Source organism: Lepisosteus platostomus, chromosome 13 (genome assembly GCF_059453375.1).
Source record: "Lepisosteus platostomus isolate fLepPlt1 chromosome 13, fLepPlt1.hap1, whole genome shotgun sequence".
Taxonomy (NCBI): domain Eukaryota; kingdom Metazoa; phylum Chordata; class Actinopteri; order Semionotiformes; family Lepisosteidae; genus Lepisosteus; species Lepisosteus platostomus.
Window position 1 is genome coordinate 7917270 of NC_142623.1, and position 23443 is coordinate 7940712.

A 23443-nucleotide genomic window follows, 5' to 3' on the forward strand; every position below is an offset into this window, starting at 1 on the left:
CCCGAAGGGCTGCTTTATATGGGACACGTGGGTAAGGCAGGAGCCCTGACATCATCATTGTCGCCCTGGAAACTAGTTACAGTGGGCCTGCACTGTGACGTCACGGGACTCCGCAGAATCCCTGCCTCTTTCCGGTGAGCAGTAGGATGAGTGACAGCCGACTTGATTCATTTTATCAATGGAAAGATACCGAGACCCATAATCTGTGTGGGGTGAGGGGATTATTTCAGACACTGATTTCGAGAGATGGCAGATGCATTTACTTTCTCGGAAGATGAACGTGGAGACCAGTGCCAGTTCCTATACACCTTAGTCGAAAATCGATCATTTTCAAAAATTGATTAATAAAAGAAAAACGGATCGCAACATACATTAAAATAAATATATTTTCACTGGTTATTTTTACTACCGGTTGACAAACGCTATTGTATGTCTTGTAATCGGTTGAAATACCCCAAACTCACTCCCACTGTTAGAAATCTTCATGAATACCGTAATTATTGCTGTAACTGGGTCTGAAGATATACGCGAATACACGTAACAACTCAAGTGGCCTTCGGATGTTTTGGATACAGTGCAGAATTTGTCAAACTTCTGTGAAGTTATCAAAGCGACGTTAGACAAGAAAGCACACTGAATCAGCCCACCCCAAAAAGCTTTTTTTGCACGTCTTTCTAACCTCTGTAGCAAGCGCTTCTTTTAAATTTTCTAAAATCAGTGTCAAACGACCTTAAAGTTTGCAATAAATCATATGCCCAATATCTAGTTTGGACGACGCGTGCTTGAATTTTTCATTTGACATGACTTGATCCTAAATGTTTAACCAGCGCATATTCAGCGCCTGACATTAATGAGAGTGGGCAGTGCATTCATAAAAGGGATTTAGACTTAAGAATCTTTTCTAGTTTGGATCTTGTGCACAAGGATTTGCCTATTGTTTTCATTATTTCAGAACGACATGCGCGAGATTTCTCAAGACTCAACTACAGTACCATGTACTGTTACATATGAGCTGTTGTCATAGACATTGTACTAATCCGTTCAAAAAGCAGATTTTGATCAGACATTATTATTCATCAATTCATCTTTGTGAAACTGTCTTAGAGAAATAATGTTCCTGTGAGATCAGGACTCATCGATATCGAGCCTTAATCACTGTGGTGTTATTAAAATATGCTAAACTGTATGAGTCAAGGTCAGACACTGATGTTGTGTCATATGGGTTATAAGCTCAAGTTACGAACAGTATCACGACCTAAACCAGATCATCTCTCAAAAACCACAGATGTGATCCACTAACCTTCTAAATTATGTAATTGTGTTATAGCACAGAAAGTGAAAGACCACTAAGCCAACTGCAACCAGGACCTAAAGACTAAGAGAATATCACAGCTGGGACAGCTTTACTGGAAGGAAGGAGCCCAGCAAGGCTTGTAAAATACACTCCCCGCCACTCAAAAAAAAAAATCAACAGCATGCACATTAGCACCTCTGTTAAAATCCTCTTCTTTTCCTATTTCTGTGAACATTCAGACTCGGTGACAGTGGGCTAGAGGCACTGATATACCAGTATTCGTTTGCCTATCTGCACTGTGGTGACCTTGGTGAAATTATGATTCATTAAAAAGGCCAGCTGGAAGAGGATAATGCTGGATAATGAAGATGGGCACACATTGCAGCCCGATGTTGGAAAATCCCCTTGTGTAACTTACAACTCGGTGGTGCCAAGTAGGGGAGGTTTCACAGCCTTTCCTCTTTGATTGTCAAAATGAAAGCACAATGTAATAGTTGGGCACCAGACCCGCAGATAAGCTCAAGGGGTTTAAGTCCATGAAGTCCGAAGCATTAATTTATTAAGGACAAAAAACAAAAAGATAGGTCTGCCAGAAAATCATGAAACAAACTTCCTAAACCCTGCCTTGTTCCTGTTGCTTGTCAGGATAGACTCCGGCTCTCCTGCCACCCTGAAGTGGATAAAGCATTCAGGAAATGGACACATTGATGTGAACCATTCATTCCTGGCCTTTTCCCTCTGATATTCTTGAGATGACATTCTGTTGATGTTACCAACAGAGCCAGACCACAGGCATGCACCTGCAGGCTAGATGTAATTATTCCAAGATTCACTCACACAGACTGAGTGTTGAGGATTAATTAGAGAGCCAGCAAAGGCAAAGTGTCAGGCAGGGCTTTTAAATGCCACTCCGCTCCCCAACTAAAGAGGATTTCTGAATGGCAGGATGAGGCAGGCCAGCTGTGGAACAAACTCATTCAATGTGAGAGAGGGAAAGCAGCCAAATGTTCTGCCTATTCACAGGGGTCAAAGGTTCAGCTGCACCTCTGTCCCAGCGGTTCATACACAAAGTAAAATTGACAATTTCCTCCAGATAAATGTAATTGCACTAAGACGAGACATGGAAAACATCTAAGGGATCTTAGAAGCCAGAGGCTGTGACCTGGATTCACGTACAGTGAGAAGTTTTAGGTAAAGTCCTCTGTGGTGTTGGGCTAACGATTACAGTTCTCTTTTTTCACAGCTCAGGTGTGATCACACCCAGTTTATAGAAAAATACAGAAATGTTTAGGTGGAAACTCCCCCTAAACGTGTTCGTAATCCCTTCTAAATGAGAGAAGCTCTGTCAGGGCTGCAGCTCTTAAGAGACAGTTGCACATCCGGGATTCCCCAAACTGTACCTGCACTGATATTGTATTTTTTTCAAGTGGGGGACTTTACCATAAATCTGCCTTCCTTTGGCCTGTCATCTCTGTACGTTATTATGTATTTGAGTGCTTTTCAGGGTGATCATTTTACAGTCCTGCAGACAAAGCACAAGAAAGTAAATCCAATGAACAAATCAAGTTTAAAAACTAGTTTTACTACTACTCTTACTACAACCCCTACTACTACTAATAATGGGGAAAAATCTAGGGCAGACACACACATTGTGTCACAGCATTTTTCTGTTCTGTGGCTTCCCAGTTCAAAGCCTAGCCAGAAAACCACAACCCTTGTCACACCGCATGAAATGGGAGATGTTCAGATAAAGGATTTCACTTAAGTTTTACTGTAGTGAAACTCACTTGTTGAACAGGTAGTTTCTGGGTTGCTTAACTGGCAGGTCTGGCTGCTGCGGCTGCCAAAGAGACCAATATTGTCGACTTTGGACTGTATTTCTCTTTTGAAAGAGCAGAAGTCGTGAAAAACAAGTGAATCAATTAGGCAGCTGTGTTGCCTGGGGAACTAATGGATATGCATTTAATAGCATCATTGTAGCCTGTTTTTGTAAAAAAAAAAAAACGTTCAATGGCATTTCCTTCTTACTGAATTTTCAAACACAGTACTATATCGGAATGCCACAGTGCTGCAGTGGTTAGCATTGGTGCCGTGAAACACTGGGGCTCTGGGTTCTGGGTATGTTCTCTCCTTGTGCACGTGGAGTTCCTCTGGGTGCTCCAGTTTCCTCACACAGTCCATAGACATACTGGTAGGTGAATTGGTTTCTAGTACAACTGGCCCTGGTGGGAGTGTGCACATGTTTGTGTCTGTGCGTGTCCTGCAGTGGAGTGGCCTCCTGTCCAGGGTGTACTCTGCCTTGTGCATGCTGTTGCTGGGATAGACTCATAGACCCCAGGTCCCCTGCGACCCTGAATTGGATAAGATGCTAGAAAATGGGTGGCTGCATCAATCACCAAGTCATAACCTGAGCTGTGCCACTTTGACCTTCAGATTGGTTTCGACCCGTTCTCCTGTGCTTTGCTCTCCTGTGATTCACAGTTTGTTCTCCACCCTTCCAAGGCCGTACAGCTCAGATGTGATGTGTAAAACAGGGGCTCTTGGCCAGGTCTCGGGGTGCTGTTGCCAGCAGCTGTGGAGCAAATTAAAAAGCAGGGCAAGCCCCAGCGGGGCTGTAGAGACAGCTGGTAGGTCCTGGCTTCCCATACGCTGGGGCTGCGCACAATTACGAAAGACCGCTCTGCAGGGGAAGCCTATCCGTCTGCAGGCTGAAGAGGTTGGCCCCCTGTTTTCGCTGCCTTCCCACCAGCACTAAGACCCTCTTCCCTCTGCTGCCTCCACATTCTGCTGTGCTTATCCGCTGTGTGAGGGGCTTCAGGCACTGCCTGTGATTTTACACGTTTCCTGTTCAGGCAACAGTGGACTGAAGAGAGGTGTTCACTCTGCGAGACCCCGCGGGCCCTCAGTCTGCCCTTGCTGTAGTGGAATGTCTTGCTTCAAAAGTCTGAACACGTTTGTGTTTTTTCTACTATGGTCAACCACAGAAACTCTTACGCACAGCGGCCGAGGGGTAGCATCAGAGAAGCTTGCTGTAGCTCTGCTGGATGCACAAGACTTTAACCTGTGACATATCTTTAACCACCCACAGTAACTTCCTCAGACGACGCTCCACGCCCACACATGCATAATTGCCACATCAGATAACATTTAAGTGGTCATGCATTGCCCTTTACATCAAATTGAAGACAGGAAATTAATTTACTTATTTCAACAATGCAGCCCTATTCAAATGAATGGATCTCTTACAGTAAGCAGAAGTAAAGGAACAAAATGTCACAAGGGAATCTGTTTATAGATCTCTGTCAAGCAGCATGATGAATCTCATAAGACATTTTTATCACTAATCATAAACCGATCAGCGTTCATAAATCCAAGCCATAAATAGCCTGTCAATGCAAATGCTTGCCTCTTACTTACAACGGCTCTTGGCTTGATTGTTATTGCAGTGTTCAGTCATTCTCACCATTGAGCCTCCCATGGTGTCGCTTAACCACAGGGATTTTGTTTTTGCAAAGTGGGAACTTCTCTTTTTGACTCTAGGTCCTCTCTGTCTTTAAGAGAAAGCTGAGCTGTCATAGAGCTCTCTAATCCCTGAAAGCAAAACCTGCCATCTGTGCAACACAAGCCTTTGAATTTTGTTGTATCGTTTTCTTAGGTGCTCACACTAGGTATGGCTAAGTTTGGACCCAGTTGACTTGCTTCTCCTGGAACCCCAGTAAAGATAAAGCTCGGTGCTGACAGAGCTACAAGAACTGTGCACCACATCTGTGCTGGAGAAGCCCCCTGAAGAAAACACTGCACTAACATCTGCACCCTGTCTGTGTGAAATAAAATTCTTTCCTTTGAAATCTGCCTGAGCGGCTCTTGCAATAATCCCCGCTGTGTTATTTACTTTTTAACAATTATATGAAGAGCAAGAAACTGGCAGCCATAAAAAAGGATTAGATTTCCACTAATAAAATCTAGGAAGACACTGTGCAGTACAGGGTTGCCACAACAAAACATAACATTCCCCGCTTTGTAATAACTGTGCGCTGGCTTATTTAAAGCTCCTGATCTTGAAGTGATAATCAAACGTTTTTGCTTCCCTTTACTTTGAGTAAAAAGTCAAACAATATAAGACATTCAAGAACTCGTCTGCAATAGGAGAAGGGAAAAAAGTGTGTGACATTAAAAACAGGACTATTTTCGGCATGTGAGAATAACCACTGTCAGAATTGCATGCATTTGAGCAAAATACCTAATATTGCATAACTTTCCTATCTGTTACTTGCAGACAACCACTGAAGAAGAAAATACCTTCAGGATAAATAAATAAAGCTTGTTCAGAGAAATACTGAATAAAAGGAAGATTGCTGAAACTAAGGGTATCGAAGATGAAATGCTTTCACAGGAAAGGCGGAGAAGTGCGATGTTATTAAACTCAGCAGCAGCCAGTGCTGACATGATGAACAGTCTGCCGCCACTACAGCACATTAACCTACTCTATTTACTGCACCCCCACACTGACATGCATTTCACTCCTCTTCCTCTCCTGAGCCACATGCTGACGGAAGGCCTTTCAAAAGGAGAAATTAAACCAAGAATCTGAAATCGAAGCATCTGATCCCCCTCCTCCGGCTCCCCTCCCACCTTCATAACCCCCTGCGAGTCTGTTTTTGCTGTCGTGTTGGAAGAGCGCCGACCTGTGAAGGATCTCCTCCCGCTCTCCGTCTTCATGCCAGCCGCTGGCCAGAGCAGCGCTGCACAGCAGACTCCTCGCTCAGCCGGCACCTGAGTTTTAACCAGCAGCTCCCCTTTCCTCCTCTCGTTAACGAGCTTGGCTAATGATTCCCCAGACGCTTCCTTTGGCTTCTTCTCTTCAGCGATGAGCTGTGAAACCTGATTCGCTGTCACATCAAGCGCAAGCACTCCCCTCCACCCTCACCTCCTCACCTCCTCACCTCCACTACCTGTCTAGTGGAGGAAACAATCTTACGATCTAACAATCAGGTTCTCTTCAGCTCCAGTTATTGTTCCAGTAAATTAGAAAATTATTCAGCAAGCAAAGGCAAAATCATTGGAGAACTTTAGAGTTATAATTGTTTCCTTTTTCTTATCAGTGTTCATACTGTATGCTTGTATTCTATGCTTATCAGAATTCAAATTCTAAATCCCTATCAGCCTCTGATGGGAAACAGCAGAGTGTGTGCTAATTACATTAACAATAGGATGGGTCGATGCTATAAGACAAATATATTTGTTAATATATGCACTCTTTGCATGCTGTCATCCAGTCATTGGCCTGGGAGTGCTGAATACAGCACAGTTTATTAATGCATGAAGAGATTTGGTGCAGGAAATTTGAGACATAACCTAGATAAAACACAACCGCAACATCATTCAGACAGGCTAAGACTAGGTTTAACAGTACAGCACAGCACTGAATTGGAATTTATAGTGGCCACAGGTGGATAAGGAATAACCGTGAGGCTGGATGTCGAAGGGTTTTGGAGTTGGGAGTTTTACAGATCATAGACATTGATGCCACACATGCACAAAAAACGAATGCAGACAATTGTTGACATGAATGAACCCACCCCTTGGAAAGACTCCACAAAAGGGTGGTTTAAACAAGGCTAAAATCTTCCACAGATCTAAATGCTCGTTTTGAATGGCTGCGTCTGTACATTTCTAATTGTAGTACTTTGCAAACAGCTGAGGAAATTAAGTGCTGCTATTAAACCAATGAGAAGCACATTGGATTTCTCCAGAACAGTCTCTTTTATAGTTTTATTATAGCTGCTTTCCCTTTGCTATATATGGTTTTATAACTATATAATATTTTTGTTATATATGTAACAATAGGTAGTTATATGATATATAAAAATGTATAATGTTATATATAACTATATATATGTTAGAACAGCAATTAACACATTACAATTAACAACACTTACAAATAACTATAGTTTATGTTATACTGTATATAGTTAAATATAAGATATGTATAGTTATATTAGTATAACAGTGTATTCTCTGTGCTATATATAGTTTTTATTGTTTTGCTATAACAGCACTTCCCTTTTGCATTGAACAGATATGACAGTGGCCAACAGGATTTGTCACATGACCACTACCACATGTGACAAATGTAATGGAGATCTTAGGACACTTAGAGGAAATGATGTACTGTACAAATACAAAAATGACAGTTCATCAGTCTGAACAACTGGGTGTCTATGTCAAATCATTCTCCATCCATCCATTTTCTAACCACTTCTTCCCACTCAGGGGCCTATGGGAGCCATGGCTTGCTGGGATAGCCTGCGAAGTCTATCCCAGCAAGCCATGGGCGCAGGGCAGTATACCTCCTGGAAATCTGTGCGCCTGTAACCATGTGACCCTTCCCTTAGCAAATCTGCCATAGTGTTTTTGACCTTTTACCAATGAGGATGCCACCTGCATCGTGATAAATGATAAATATTTACGCCATGGTATTGTTCTAGCCCAACTTTGTAACCCAGTGAATTCATGTGGGAACCACTGATAAACCACAGTAAAAGCACAGGAGAATGACAAAAAAAGTACTGTATCATCCCACCTCCCTCTCAGCTTTAACCTTGACTGCATTCTGCGTGACCCCTTATAAGGGGGGTTCCCCCATTTCACATCATGTCTTGCTACGGGAGTCTGGGGTGCTATGTCAGCATGCAGCTCCTGTTGTACCTACATATCATGGGTTCCCCCTCTTCCTCCCCTTAAGACTAGCAAGCCCACCGTCCTAAATTGTAGCTGGAGCTATAACTCCTTCCAGCTCCGTTTGCTGCAGTATAAAACTCTTTTTTTTTGGTACATTTACCAAGGTCGAGTCTCGTAAGGGACACGAGGCTGTGTACTGATATGGTTAAATCAAGAAAAACATAGTGTTCTGCACCCTCTGACACCACACAGGAAGCGATCCCTCCACTGCCTCCTAAATCTCCCGTACCGGTTCAGGACAGAACAAAATATGAAAATTGTTATGCAATCTGTTTATGCTCTGAAGCGGACTGCGCCGGTTTCTCCTCAGCCAGAAAAGAAACACGGTGTAACATAACAGTCCCCCTGGCAGCTGAGCAAAGAGTCTTCCCGCGGCGGCTATTTCAGCTGCAAACCGAGACTGCACGTTCGCCCGGGGGCCGGACGGCGCTGGTTTTGCATAAAAAAGTTCGAGTCACGAAAACCCCGGAGCAGCGTGGAAAAAAAAAACTACTGCATTCCCTACCGCTAAACCAGTTCAATCAAGACTTTCCTTCAGTAGCATAACATAATCTTTTCATGTTATTATTACTAAACTGAATGATATTGGTAAAGACACCGGGGGTAAAAATGGTACTGCCTGATGATAAGTACAGTATGTGACACACGGACGTTACAGCCTATCTGGGTTAATTGTTACTTGTTATAACGTTCACTGGCCAAAATGTTAGGAAGCTCCATTATGTTAGATGTAAAGGACAAAACACACAGAGGTGTGGCACAAATGTCACAAAATGTCAGAAGATTTTGAAATCCACACATCCCGTCCGTATCCTCTTTCAGCCTGAAAAGATGTAGAGTACCTCTCGTAACTGCCTCACAGGTGGTAAACAAGGTCTCTTAACACAACAACCAACACTTCTGGAGTGAGGAATTAGGAATTGAGGCTACAAAGGAGGTTCCGTGAGATTTCTAACATGATTCTAGACAAGATTGAAAAATCAGGTTTTAAATGGGAATCAAGCATCTGGTTTAATATGGCTATTTAAGAGTTTTTTTTATAAACCGCAATCTATTCTCTTCTTTCACTTTGAACATCAAGTTAGAGTGCTTTCAGTCCTGGAATAAAAGATCCTAAGCGAATAGTAGACCAAGTTTGAGAAACAGAAGAATCCACAGGCTGTTTTGCAAATCAGGCCTGTAAAAACACACTCATGAAATTCATCTCATGACTCTCAAACGGTTTTCAGCCACTGCTCAGTCTGAGTGAGTGCCGGAGTCTATCAGGAGAGCCTGCAGAGAGCCGACAGACTCCACTGTGGGCGAGCAGATGTCTGAAGATAGAGGGGGTCGAAAAAAGTAACAGCCTTAAAAACTGAAGAATGCAGGGGAGAAAAAAAGACAGAGACAAATCCTGCACATGCACAGCAAACCAATGGGCATTAACCAGCCTGATTAGACTGACTTCTCAGGTGTCTTAAATGTCTTAGTACCGAAAAATTAGAAGGGATTTTAGTGTCAACAAGAATAAGAAAAAGTATAAATTCTTCTGGTTCCAAACTAGAAAGATTTGTGAAAAAGTTCCACTACTACGAAAATAACCCACACTTCAGTTTGTGTGTTACCACAAGCAAGAATAATTAAGCAATCATGTTCCTCTGCATCTTTATAAATGTCACTTGAGGTACAGTATAAGCTAATAAATTATTAACTTGTCAAAACTGCATCATGCTCCTAATCTGCCTTTTGGTCTACGTGAATCATGGGTACAGATAAAAAAAAAACATGGCACTGTTGACTGAGCGAGACCTGGTTTCAGTAATGTGATTATGTGCTGTGAGCAGTGACAGACAAGTCAAGCTTGATCTCTGGTGAAAACTGAAAAGGGTGAGCCCAACACACCGTGCTGTGGAGCCTTCATCACGCCTATGGAGCCCTCATCACACCTGAAGAAGGCTCCATAGACAGAAAGTTCTGTGTATGTCTCTTTCTTTCCACTTAATACCTCTAAAATCATGCAGCTGTAGCTATTTTGGTGTCCTAGAAACATGAATAACAAGCTCGTTCCCACTTTACAAATGAAATGGTAAATGAGGAAATGCTCAGCAAACTGGAATTGGGACCTTTAAGAGTAGCTGGTTCATGTGCACACCCCCAAAATCCCTGTCTTGGGTTAGTGCAGGCTTTGCTTGTGCAGGAACCTTGCAGGAGTTGTGAACCAATATCAGGATACTTATCGGTGTTACAGTGGACCAGTAATTTTGCTCTAGCGATATCAGTGTGGACCAGTCAGTAGCACACTTAGAGCTGCTGAATCAGAAGATACTCAGCTTTATCAGGTTGTAGCAGATTAAGCAGTAAGGCACTGGCAACTAGTCTGGGTATATAACTGCACTGATGTTTCATAGACAACTGCAAAAAACCACCTAGTGAACCAGCTGCCCCCTGGCAGTAAACTGGCAGGCTCCTGGAGCGCCAGGGAGAGTGTCTGGTTACCTGCAGTGTACTTCCTTCCAAACAGCTTCCTCTGGGGCTGATTCAGCTGGGCGTCTGGGTACTGCTTCTTGATCTGCACAACAAGGCACAGGAAAAAGAAAGTGTAGCAGCATGTAGCGCAACAAATGCGGTGTGGTGTCAGTTACAATCATGTATCTGAAGCAATAAATAGGTGATATCATTTAAAAACAGACAAATACATAGCTTGTTGTAGTTAGACATGAATAAAATATTTTAAAGGAAAATTTGGAAAAAATACAGTTGTTAAGATCACAAAAATGCAATTAACCTTTTCCGGGATCTTTAAAATTTTGCGTAAACTGACTGCTCTGGTTTTCTACAGTGCACCTTCTGTAGAGCTAGTATTAGACACTCCTTTCAGCTTCTTAACCCTGTTTTTACTACATCTCCTGGGCATTTCTCTGATCTGAAGAAAACAACATAAAAAAACATAAATTAATCAAAATATAAGCTCCAGGAATTATTGATCTGGACTGATTTGTGTCTAAAAGTAATTTAATCCTTTTATATTTTTAATGAAAATGGGAGCACAGAAAAGGAAGCAAAAGAGTGTCATTTAAAAAAAGAACAGTTGAACTTAACCAGCACGGTAAGGTGCAGAAAATCAAATCTAGTATATATATATAAAACAATATAAAATATAAAAAATCTGTACAGTAACCCCACAAAACACAACAGTCTGTAAATTGGTGTAAGCATAGTGAGTGATCACAGTAAAGTGCAGGTTGACGGTATTGTAAAATGGGTCTTCAGGCTGCAGATGGGATGGTGGAGGAACCATACAGGACACCTTCTGCATTTACACTGACGAATGACATTTAAAAGTGGTTTGGTTGCCATCACTCAGGGCCAGGTGGCTGCGGCCCTGCGCCTTCGGCCCAGGGTTCTCCGCCTGGAGTTTAACCTCCTCCTTTTCCCTAGCTTACTCCTCTCAGATTGGAGCTGGCAGCCAGACAGAGACGTCCAAGGAGGAAGGACATCTGTCACCTATCCCCCTCTCCCAGGGACAGCAGACGTGGATCACATGATCGCCCTTTTCTACTGCCGAGCACGAATCAGATCTCGGCGCTGGGCACAGCGAGCTGTCTGGGCATTACGAGATCCAGGGTGTCGAAGTCGAGATGCGTTGCCTTTCTTTTTGGAGAGCAATAGGTTCATGAAAATGTTTTCTGTTTTGATTTGATATCGACTGCGCAAGTGAAAAAAAAAATCACCACGCTGTTTTTTGCTGTTAGCTATTTCAGGAGTTGTGGGAAACTCTGTTCGTCTCTGTGGTGTTTAGATTTTGCTCTCACCACTGTGCTGATAAGCTGTGGAAAAGAAATGTGTTATGCATGAGCTTTACAAAGTTTGCAGGATGCTCCCATGATGTGTTACAAGTTCTGCAATACCTAGTTTGTTGAAGGGCTGTTGAAAGCTTCATAGCTGCACAATTTCCATGTGGCCACTCATGCATCTAACAGAGGGCAGCCACAGAGGCCCAGGATCACCTTTATGTACGTGATTAGTGTTGTACAGGACATGTCTCAGTTAATCTATAGTCCATTATTTGTCATCTATGTTTTATATTCTTCATGTTCCAGAAACCAACAGGAATATTACAGAACACAGAGACTACTTTCCTTTTTTGAAGTCCTCTTCATTATTTTTCAGAGGGGCTGTTTTGGGGAGCCGAAAAGATGTTACACAGCACAGGGCTGTTTATAATTGACAATAAAAATGTCTTGGATTGTTTCACACTCACCATCTTAAACAGCTTGACAAAGTCCTTGTACTGTCTGATCACAAACCAGGAGTCCTTGTTATTTGTCACGAAGATCTTGTATTTCTGGAAAAGGCACAGAAAGGAAACATGCATCAAACAGTACCTGAGGGTGTTCTTAAAAGTTAAGAAGGAAATATCAGAACTATATTATATGTTAACTATTAGAGATAAATTATCTCTGCTAGTCTCTGCTCACACCTGAAGAAGGCCCCACGGCTGAAACGTTGTGTTTTCTTTCTTCTTTTTTCAGCATGGAATAAACCTATTACTTGTTCCTTTGCAGCCTACGCATGCTGACGCGGCTACCCACCAGAGATAAATTATACTGTTTCTGCTGCTTTTTGGTCATGTTAAGGGTAATTGAATAACAAAGTAAAAATATACTAGGGTGCTTGTTTTTCTGTGTTTTTACTGTGTGCTTTTGCAGGTAGGTCACAGCAGACAGGGAAAATCCAAGAAATCATCCTGCCTTCAGATTTATGACATCGGGGAATGTTGAACCATTGTGGCACAGTGGTGATCTGCTCTACTGCTGAACTGCCAGGAACACCTGTCCGTGTGGAGTTCACATGTTGTCCCGATTCCTCCCTCTATCCAGGGACATGCGGGTTGGGTCCTGACATGGTCCCTTTAGTGGGTGGGGGTTGCAGAGGTGCTTCTTTCTGGGGGAGTCCGTACTGGCTGTATGTGCAACAGCAGAACCAAATACATTCGAAGGGGCTGCCCTCACCTATGTCCTTTCCACAGTCCTGAATTTTTCAAACACGCATTGGAAATCATTCCCCATATTGCCTGGCAGACCCTGTGTGTTTTTTTGAACTGCCGGGCCTTGATGCCCTGTACAAGAGGCACAGACTGGCAGCTGTGCGAGGAGAGTACAGCAGTTGCATCAGCCTGACAAGAGGGAACCGATGTACAGTAGGCAAGGACGACCCAGTTGGGAAGGGTGTGTCCCTCACCTCTCCCTCGCCAGGAGGATGCTCATTAAAAGGCACAGCTTGCCTCCCTCTGCTTTGTTATTCTGGGCCTCGGCTCAGGTGATGTCTGTAGCCCCAGGGAACAGAGCACAGCTGACAGGCACACTCCCCCCCCCCTCCCTGCCAGCTACACTGCTGCTCCAGATAGAGAAAATTACAGTCTGGCCTCTCAGTATTGCTTCACCCAGCATTTCTGCAAAGGATCTTCAGTGCTCCAGCGTGCTGGAACATGGGAGAGGTTACAAACGGGAGGAAGCCACTCAGCCCATCTGGTAGTTAGTAGTTAAGAGATCCAAGGATGTCAATTAGCCCTTTATTGAAAGACACCAGGGTGTCAGCTTCACCCACATGGAAGGGTAGATTGTTCCACACTCCTACCACTCTGTGTGTATCTGTGACTGTGAGTCTGAGTGTGTGCCCTGGGGTGTATCCTGCCTCGTGCCTGTCTTGCCAAGATAGGCTCCAGCTCTCTAGCGACCCTGAACTGGATAAAGAGCTTTGAAAAAAGGGTGGATGCACAGTGTTGGTTTAATCTTACTTGCACATGTAATTCCACTCTTTCTTTCCCCAAGTGCAAAATGAAATCAGTGGTGACACAGACGACACTGCATTGAAAGATTAACACAGAGAAGGGCAGTAACACAACCTGGGCTATTTACCTACAGATTGGTTCAGAGAAGGGAAGCACAGGTTTTCAAAAACCCTGCAGAAGTGGAACAGATCAGAAAATGGGGCAAACAGGACGGGTCTTAAAAACACACCATTAAATATGTTCTGGCAAGCAACATGCACAGGGGACAGGGTGAGACTGCATCTACATAAACGTCTCCTGGAGGGAACCCAGTTCAGACTGCCCTGAAACACCGAGCAATCTGCCCCTGGTCTTCTCTCTCCTGTTTCAGCGTTTTATTTTATTTCACGAACAATCATGCTCATTGGAAACATGCTCTGTTACCACTCACACTGACACATGGACAGCTGGAAGCTTGTTCTGTGTTTTGTGTGGGCAGTTTCTCTGTGCTTGACTATGTGTGTGTTTTATGATGCTGCAGTCAGTGCAGAAAGCAGTGTCAGCAGGGAATGTGTGTAGCCAATCCAGCTTCGGTCACGAATGCAGAGTCACACAAGAGCATGTGGGCAGGCAGTGAAGCAGTCGTGTACTTTGACACCACTTTGCATTCATATTTTTGGGCCAAGATTGAGGTGACAAGCTGAAGAATCATTTAATAGAGCATTAGGCTTGTGTTAAGTCTTATCATACAAAGTAAACAGTGGCTTGACAGAGGAGGCCATAAAAAGGCTATACCTGGAGGTGGACCTGGTGTAGAGGTCCATTGTGTCAACCACTATATGAGCTGTTTGCTCGGATCAATATTTGTTCATATGCAGGATTTATATGTGAAATGTATTTATTCCTGAAAGAGTGCATGGGCTTATGGTAACAGTGTTAATGTACTGTGTCTGGGGGAAGAACAAGGGTGTGGTAGCTGATGGATTCTCATTGGCCGATCAACCATCCAATCAGGACAAGCCAGGCAGCTGGCACAATTAACTGTGCAGCATCTTTAATAGCGCACAATGCTTATACTGTATTTGTAAGCCTTTTTTTAATTGTTCTTTCTTTCTATTTGGCACAGAGCCACACGATCACCTCAAATAAATCTGATTTTTTTTCCACCCCAAGAATCTACTATGACGACTGTGGGATATAGTCCTGAAAGCCCTGAAAGCTAATATCACACATGTATGTTCCAATAGTGGAAGCTCCACTCTGATAAAAATGAGAAGCTACATTAACACCCAGAAACAGTCTGACTGCCATATAAGGGAACCAGGCAGTGTGAGAGGGAAGGAAAATAGGCATCATACCTTCCAAATGTCCTCTCGATGTGCAGGGAGTAAGTAAGTCCTTGGATGTTTTGAAAACTTTATACACAGAGCTGTTGCTAATACATTCCTTCAGAGCCTCTCAGAATCATAACAGTGAATAAACAGCAGACACACTGAAGTGATTTATAATGTAAAGTGCTGAAACTCCCCACAACGGCTTTTACAGGGCAAAAGCTCATTCACATTGAGAGCTATATGAGTTCAACACTGAATTGAGGAATTTAGTCCTCTATTGTAAAAAGCTGTTTGCTCCATCTCATTACCTGTTTTTGTGGAAGGGAGAGTGAGATGTTTATTGTCACTTTCATTCCAGAAAGTTCCTGAACATAAAAGCTTAATACAAATGTGAAGTCAAGGGCAATGGCAGCTAAGCCCACAGAAAAACAAAATCTAAAATACAACTCAGCATATAACCGGAGGTTAGGACATAATATTGATCCAGCTGTACAGCCAGAGCACCAGCAAGTGCATTGCTGTGTCTGTTCAAGAGCAAACAATACCTTGTCCACACCTGTTATAAAAAGGCTATGTTTTGCCCTGCTGGATCGCATACAGTTCTCTCTCTTGCACACGGAGGGACAGGTGGGTGTAGAAAAGTTTCCGCTCATCATGAGGGCAGAAGCAAAGACAAGTGAATCATTTGCCAGCTTATATACAGCTGTGCAGCCTCAAAACTGCAGACGTTCAGTTCTAACAGTGACTTCAAAGGTTCAGGTTTCTGAAGAGGTGACCTTGGCACCTGATCCTTTTTTAGAAAACAAAACAAAGACGTTTGCCTCTTCCACAGAGCAACAAAAATACTTACAACTGTCCAGCCCGAATGACCTGGTTCTGATTCCGAGAATTACAAAGATGCATGACTGTCCTCTGAAAAGCCTGTCAACACAGGGTTTCAGCTACTTTTGTGCAGTCATTCCTAAGCCAGCAGGCAAAACCACCATCTCAGCTGGGTGACAGACACGTGAACAGCAGGTTTTTCCAGTTCTCAAACATTTGGGCCTTTTCTACTCATCATCCAGCCCAAGCACCACTCCAGAGAAGCCAGGAATGGGATACCAGATCACGCCTGCCCAGGTCTGCCATCAAGTGTCCAACCTCACACCCACAGGCCGCTCATCTGGCGTGATGCAGAGAGACTCTTATCTGATGATAAAGAATTTTAGTGAGGACACTAATGTTTTTGGTCACTCTTCCTGGGGCATGACTGTATCAGACAGCAGGGAAGATACAGAATCCCATTGCACAGCAATCTGAGTCATTCTGGGTTTTACAACTGCTGCTTCTTGTACACTAGTCAACACAAGTGAGTTCATTTTGAGTAAGTGAAAAGTCAAAACATTAAGCTCTATGGACTGGTGTAGAATTAGAAAAGTATTTGGTTAACGGTTTTAAAATACTCAAGCTCATGATTCCACTGTGAAACTAGAGTCTTTTTTCCATTCCCCAATCTCTCTCGCCTGATATCTTTAACTCACCTGCAAGTGAATGCTATGTAATTCAAGCAAGATTTCTGCTACCTTCACAGGTACTGTTTCCTTGCAGTGCAACTTATACCAGGAGGACGCTAAGATGAGCCTTATGCAGCTCTTGCGCAGAGAGCAATGCACTGCCAGCGATCCTCATTAAAAATCTCTTTCCAGCCTACTGGCACTGGTGTCACCCACGATTAAATGTCAGATTCACAGTATATCAAATTACAATATAAAATCAGTTAGAGCCTTTGGGTCACCAGACTGAGGACTGTGCTCAAGCGATATTTTACACAGCTCTGCGCTTGCTTCAGCTTTGCTGTGGGAAAAAACGACTGTCCTTTGCTACAAATCATTTCAGCAATAAAGAAGAATTTAGAATTTATGTGGACAAAAAGGCTGCAGCTCTTGATATAAATACCAATATTATTGTATTGTATAGTATTGTCCCTTTGCGATGACCTGCTCTGCGGTGAAAGAATGATATGAAAAGAGCTGATATCTTCCCCTACCTTTTTTGTCCATCACCCAGCTCTCCTTGAGAAACCCCAGCAGCTCTGCTGTTGCTGTCAGTCCCTTCCTCTCATCTGCCAAACTAAAATTAAGTCCCTCTAATAACCTTTTTTTTTCTCCATGTAAAATATTAAAATGTTACGTAACTCACAGGGGAACAAGTAAACCTGAGAAAAAGAGAGCACTGCAGCCCTCCCAGTGACTGTTCGAGTGCCTTCGACGCTGAGCGTCGTTATCCACGGATTTCAATCAAGCTCTTTCCCCCTCGTTTCGGATTTTTAATCAAGCAGAATAAAATGTACTCTTGTTAATGTGGGCATTGAAGCTTCAGTGAACGACTCTGCTTAATTCAGTTTACTCTTATTAAATTTAATCGTCTTGGTATTGTAAAAAAAAAAACAAACTTGGCCAACAGTGCAGCAACATTTTTCCACGTTCAAAACACTCGGGATCTCACCCTGGGCCTGGAGAGCCACAGTCCAGAGGTCTTACAGGTTACCTGGGGGTCCTGATCAGTGTGTACCAGTGTAACCAGGTCAGGGACGGCCCACGTGTCTTCATGTCAAGTTTAATTGTCTCTCAGCTTCTTACTCGAACAAATCACTTCAGTAGCCAAAATGAAACTGTTCACTTGCCGTGTTCAGCCATGGAGGGTTTTAGGGTGGCTCGTGAAACCTGTTGTGCTGTGGCTCTTCAGGACCAGTGCTGGTTCAAGTAAAATGAGATTCTGGGGGTGTTTTATTGTGTTACAAAGTGGCGGTTTGGAACATGTGGAAGCCCTCCAACACACATCTGACATCACTCTTATTGTTTGACATCAGAAAATGATACTTTTCATACGTTTTCAACTTGACACATTTGAACAAGTTTCTGCATCATTCAAGTTTCATACTATTTACGCATACATATTGACAACAGGGTTTAGGGTTTTATGAGAGCAGCCAGTTTTGTGTCACTAGATGAGCATCATCACAGAGTGTTATCACACCCACTGCCTCCGATACAAAGGTCCAGAATAAACAGGCATCTTGTTTTACTTACTGAATGTTCACAATTTATGGTCACCAAAGCACGCAACCTTCTGATCCATGATCACTCCATGATTGTTCCACAAAACCAGATGCAATGTTTTGCTGTGAACTCTGACCCTGGATCAGCCTCTGTGTTGCCAGGCAATGGCCAAGTCACAAACCAATTAAAATGCCTGTTTGCAACCCCCTGGCTCTGTCATTACTGGGTGTCTGGCGCTGGGGGAGAGACACATAGCGATAAGCTGTACAAGCGTGGGTACTCACAGCGAAGAGTTTGTGGTCAGGCAAGTGGTAGGCTTCATACAGAGAGAGGGAGCATCAGCTGGCATGAATCACTGTGGCCTGGAGCTCCTCCTGCAGCCCTCTCACCCTAGACCCCTACGAAACAAAAGACCAGTGCCATTCATTAACCTCTTCAGTCTTGGAATATGTATGAATGGGTCTATACTGTATATGCATATATATCTGTATAGTGACTAGCCCTGCAGTCACTCTTGTGTCTCAGTTTTACTTGCAGGCCGAGAAAGGTGTAACCTTCTGTGTGGAGTATGCACGTTCTTCTACAGCCATTCCGGGTTTCCCCAGGTGCTCTGGTTCCCTCCCATAGTCCAAAAGACATACTGTCCAGTTAGTGGCTTTCGTGGAATTGCCCCCATGTCCATGAAGGTGTGTTCCCTGAAATGTTCTGTCCTCAGTGTACTCCTGTCATACACCCGGTGCTACTGCACTGGGCAATAATTCTCCACAACCCCCTAAAGACAAAGAGGATGGGTTTTTGCGCTCATTGAGAAAAACACAAATACAGCATCAGTCTGGGTGTTAGCTGCACTTTGTCAATTTCCAAACTTGTCAATTTCCCTGGCAGCCATCAGTAGGACACAGATGACTAGTGTTTCATTCAACAAGGACAAATCAAGCAGCACAAACCTAGCAGCCAGGCAGCTGTAGACATTGAGCAATGCTGACTTTACATACTGTCTGTCAGCTGTGGAGCAGAAAATCTTTTATGTAATGATCACACAGGGATCCGCTTGGTGGAAGAAATGGGTTCTGTTGTACAGTAAAACAAGGGTCCTCATTTCTCTTTGGAAGTGAATACGATAGAGGAATAAAACAAATATATGATCGCTGACCCTTAAAAGCCATTTTTGGAAGTTTTCTTCCATTGAAGGCTGAATATTTTTTTTTGGGGGGGGTTGCATGCTTCAGTGAATTCATATGCATATTGATGGAATCACTATTCAGAATGTTATTAGATCACATTGAACATCCAACGGGACATCATTGGTAGATATAGAGCTTAATTAAGTCAATGATATCATTAGCAATCACGGGACACAAACCTATGTTAGAAAATGAAGTATACAAAATTGAATGCTTTAAATCCTTTAAAGCAGGATCCTAATGCACCTCAACACTAGACTGCTAGGGAACAAGGCACGCTATAACCTTTCCTGACTTTTTTGGTTGGCAGGGATCCAGATTTAAAAACAAAGCAGCGTGCGGTGAGTCACAGCAGTCGGGAAGGCGGTGGGGGAGCTGAGGAGATCAGCGAGGCCTGGTGTTGGGGAGAAGAGCACTCAGTTGTGTTGTTGTGTGCCCTCGGGTATGAGGTGGACTCATGAGCTTGCTACTGATTCTGCTTCTTTGCCAACACATCCCGTAACACCAGGAGAGCTGACCAGGGCCAGAATTCTCTCAGAGCGTCTCTCGGGTGCAAGGTGAGAGAGGTTGTTTTGAGGACTGCATTTAAATGGCTGACACTCTCCTGCAGGCAGTTAAGGACAGCTGTAATTTTGCCTATGATGTGGCCAACAATGGCAAAAAAACAACAGTTCACAGCAGAGTCTGAACTCTTCCTCAAGGCCCACTTTAGAGTCTATATATAGAGAAGGGCAATTAAAACTATGTTTGAATTTGGTGGGCCTGCTCTGATTTATTGGCCATGTTGACATTCTCATTTAATAAGGCTTATCATGTTTAGACAGTCTGCAGTTCGGTCCTCAAATAATCTCATTCCCTTTGTGCTTTATTGCTTCTTATTGCTTCTTGTTCTATTCTATTACTGTTAATGACACACTGCGTACCTCTGTGAAAACCAATGTATACTTTTTAACAACTAGGATTTCTGATGCAGTCTGAGAGGAGGTCTAGATGTTTTTGTTAACTCAATACTTTTTGGTGATTAAAGTGTTGAAACATATACACATTCATGAAAGACAGGGTTGTCATTTAGCTTTTTTCCGTTACGGTGAGTGATCGTTCCGGTCTATGTTGTGCGGCGAGCATTGTCCACAATTAAAAGCAAACCAAGGCCGCAGTTTGAATAAATGATTTTAGAAATCCTCCAGTAGCCGATGTAAATATGATTTTTTAAGACCTTTTTCTAATGAGTTGATGTGTCAGTCCCCTAGGTGCAGTTTTCAAGAGAGGCAAAAAAGAACTGATTGCACTATCTCGTTTTTCACATGAGTAATGAGCTATATTTAAAAATCGACCCCAAGCCAAGGAAAGGGGCGTTGGCTGGGAGCTGCCCCTCTGCAACATGCAAAACTCGGATCCCCTCCAGAGCAGCTACATTACCCAGCGCGCAAGGGGCACTACTGGAGATGTGTGACCACATTTCTTTTAAAATAATCTCACGAGCAATTCTCTGTGATATGGTTCTTTACCATGCAGTACCTGAAGAGGCACAAAGTTCTGGCATTAGGCATCTGTGTGGGGGTGCTAACGATTTAGACTCCAAAGAGAAAATGTCAGGCAACAATGTCAGTTTTTCCCCCACTAATTGGGCAAACACGAGCCTGTGTTTACCAGTGGCCTGTGTAAAACAAGATACTTAATTAGTCTGATTTCAGCTGGATCACAGCATCAGACTGCTGTCTAGTTTACGTTTGCTGATGCAAGAACCTATTCCCATCAGCAAAGGGCCCATTTTAGCAATCTTCAAAATACCAGGCTTTCTGTTGCATTTCTCGTCATCGCTGAAGTGTCGCACTGCAGGAATAATAAGGGGGTTTGAGACCTCGTCCTTGTACTGATGTCTGAGCCCAGAGCTTTGCTTTTGTGTGCCTGACTCAGGGAACAATGAGACCAAATGATCAGCAAGCAACTCCTTGCATGTGCTAAGTCATCTTCATTAGTGACTCATGGGAGATAAATTTAGGTTTATGCAGGAGCATCAAGGAGGTGTACTGTACCAGGAGACTTAGTAGCAAAGGTTTTGTACTGGCCTTTAGGGACTACTCTCAGCACTGAATTATACATAAGGGCTCTCCTCTAAACATAAAAATGATACGGATCCTTCAGAAAGGTGTCTGGGCAAGTAGCCAGGGGTTTCACCCCAGTGCAACTGATATGTGTAATTGTAACCCAAACAGATGACATTTATTAGTGATTAGCTCTAGATCTTTCAGGTTGGATCTCGGAGGAGTGTTAGAAGGCATGCACAGTTTTGCAGGTGGGGTGGGTGGGTGGATGGGTTACTTCACACACCACGGGGTTTCTCGACTCACTCACCCATCTCCTTTAAGAGTCATGACAACAATGAAAAAACCTGCTGAGCTGTTCTGCCGATCTTCAAGACCTGACTCTGTGAGATCATGGGGTCAGTAGGGAATAGATGAGCAAGGGCAGTTAAATGGATCTCTCCCATTTGTCACCCATCTGTGGATGGGTTTCCTACATCAATTAACATATTGTAAATGAGAAGTTCTTCTCAATCGCCTTATCTGGTTAAATAAAGAACTGCTAAGGTCACACAAATGAGTCCGTTTTGAAATATAATTCAAGTGTAAAAGGAAACCTGATTTCCTTCATGGTTCTCTGCGCAAGGAGTGAAATAGCTTAAGTGAACAATGTGGGTTTAACCAATAGACAGGAGGTATTTAAATCTTAAGAATTCTCTTAAGAATTAAATACCTGAATGAATTTTTAACAAGAAAAAAAACACGTATTTCAGGTGCTTACCTTTTCCATGTTCTCCTCACTCATTCCCTCAAGCATTATTGATCGCCTTTGTCTGTGCCGTCTGGTCAGACAGCGCTGCTGGTTTTCAGCCAATCAGAGGCCAAGCTGTGCGGAGCAAGGCCGTCCTAACCACAGGCTGGAGTTCAGTCAACCCGTGGTCTTCCCAATCCAAAAAGGGGAGTGTGTATGTGTGCCAAATGACAATGCGGGCCTACAGTAGCATGACCAAAGTCCCGAGAACAGAAAAGTGCACTGTCATGACGACCTTTTCCACCTGGGGACTCACCGTCATGGAGCAATGTGTAGAATGTAGCCACTCTGGCTCAATCAAGGCGAAGTGCAGCCAAGACTGACCAAGCACTGGTGCTAAACTGGGATCGACCCCCTGACTTTGACTGTGCAGAGAACGCAGCATAGCTCACTCTCTTAGTAAGGAAAGGTCAATCCGGGGATACAGCAGTGTTTCTGTCTGTGCGTCATTCCGGCTATTTTTGTGTGTCAATTGATTTCACCAAACTTCATTTCCGTACATCCTCCCCGGCATGCTTCTGTATTGATTCTTGGTTCAATGCGTCCTACTGTTAATTTGGAGTTTAATTCTCTCGCAAAGTCTATTTTCAAAGCAGTCGTTAGCTGTGGCCACTTTTCATGTTGCTGTCATAGGACATTAAAAAGTACTTCCACCGCCTGGCTGAAAAGTCAGTTTATTGAAATAAATAGCATACTAGCAGTCTGTCTATACAGCAAATGGCAATTTTGAGTTCAAAACAATTAGAACACATTATGGGCATAAAACGGAAAAATTAGAAGTATTTTATTTCAACCTTGTATTACAATGACCAGGGTCTGTTAACTCTATAGCCCTTAGTGTAAGAGATTTGTACAGTAAGGCGGGGTCTGCTCAATGTTGGGGTGGCAGAACTCCAGGGAAAACCAGATTGCACAGATTGCAGCTGTATGTAGCATTGGTAGACCAGTAGGAGGCACACTTCCATTTTACAGGTATCCCTTTACAAATGAGTTCTGCAGAATGGTGACAAGGCCGGCTGTATTGCACTGGGATGAAATGTTCAGCCAAATTCCTGACGACTTGGACAGTACAGACCCAGTGACAGCGTTTGTAACAGTAGGGGTGTTAGCCCCTGTGTCCTGGATAACTTCATCTCTAGGCCTGTAATATTCTCTCTGCATAAAATTCCCTTTACAATCAGCTGGTGAAGCAATCTCTCACTTACCCACCTTGATCCGCAATGTAGTGGGGCTTCTGGCGCATAATGGCTGTCGTGCTTCACCAAGGC

General features: G+C 43.4%; 1 long non-coding RNA gene across 1 annotated transcript; it reads right to left on the reverse strand.

The window, feature by feature from the left end:
- Positions 1–10510: 10510 nt before the first annotated feature.
- LOC148649797 (uncharacterized) lies at positions 10511–22234 on the reverse strand. The gene is made up of 4 exons (XR_015925847.1): positions 22146–22234; positions 18441–18554; positions 12276–12359; positions 10511–10583 (listed from the first exon to the last, which is right to left on the reverse strand). It is a non-coding gene; the product is annotated as an uncharacterized LOC148649797 (long non-coding RNA).
- Positions 22235–23443: the final 1209 nt, after the last annotated feature.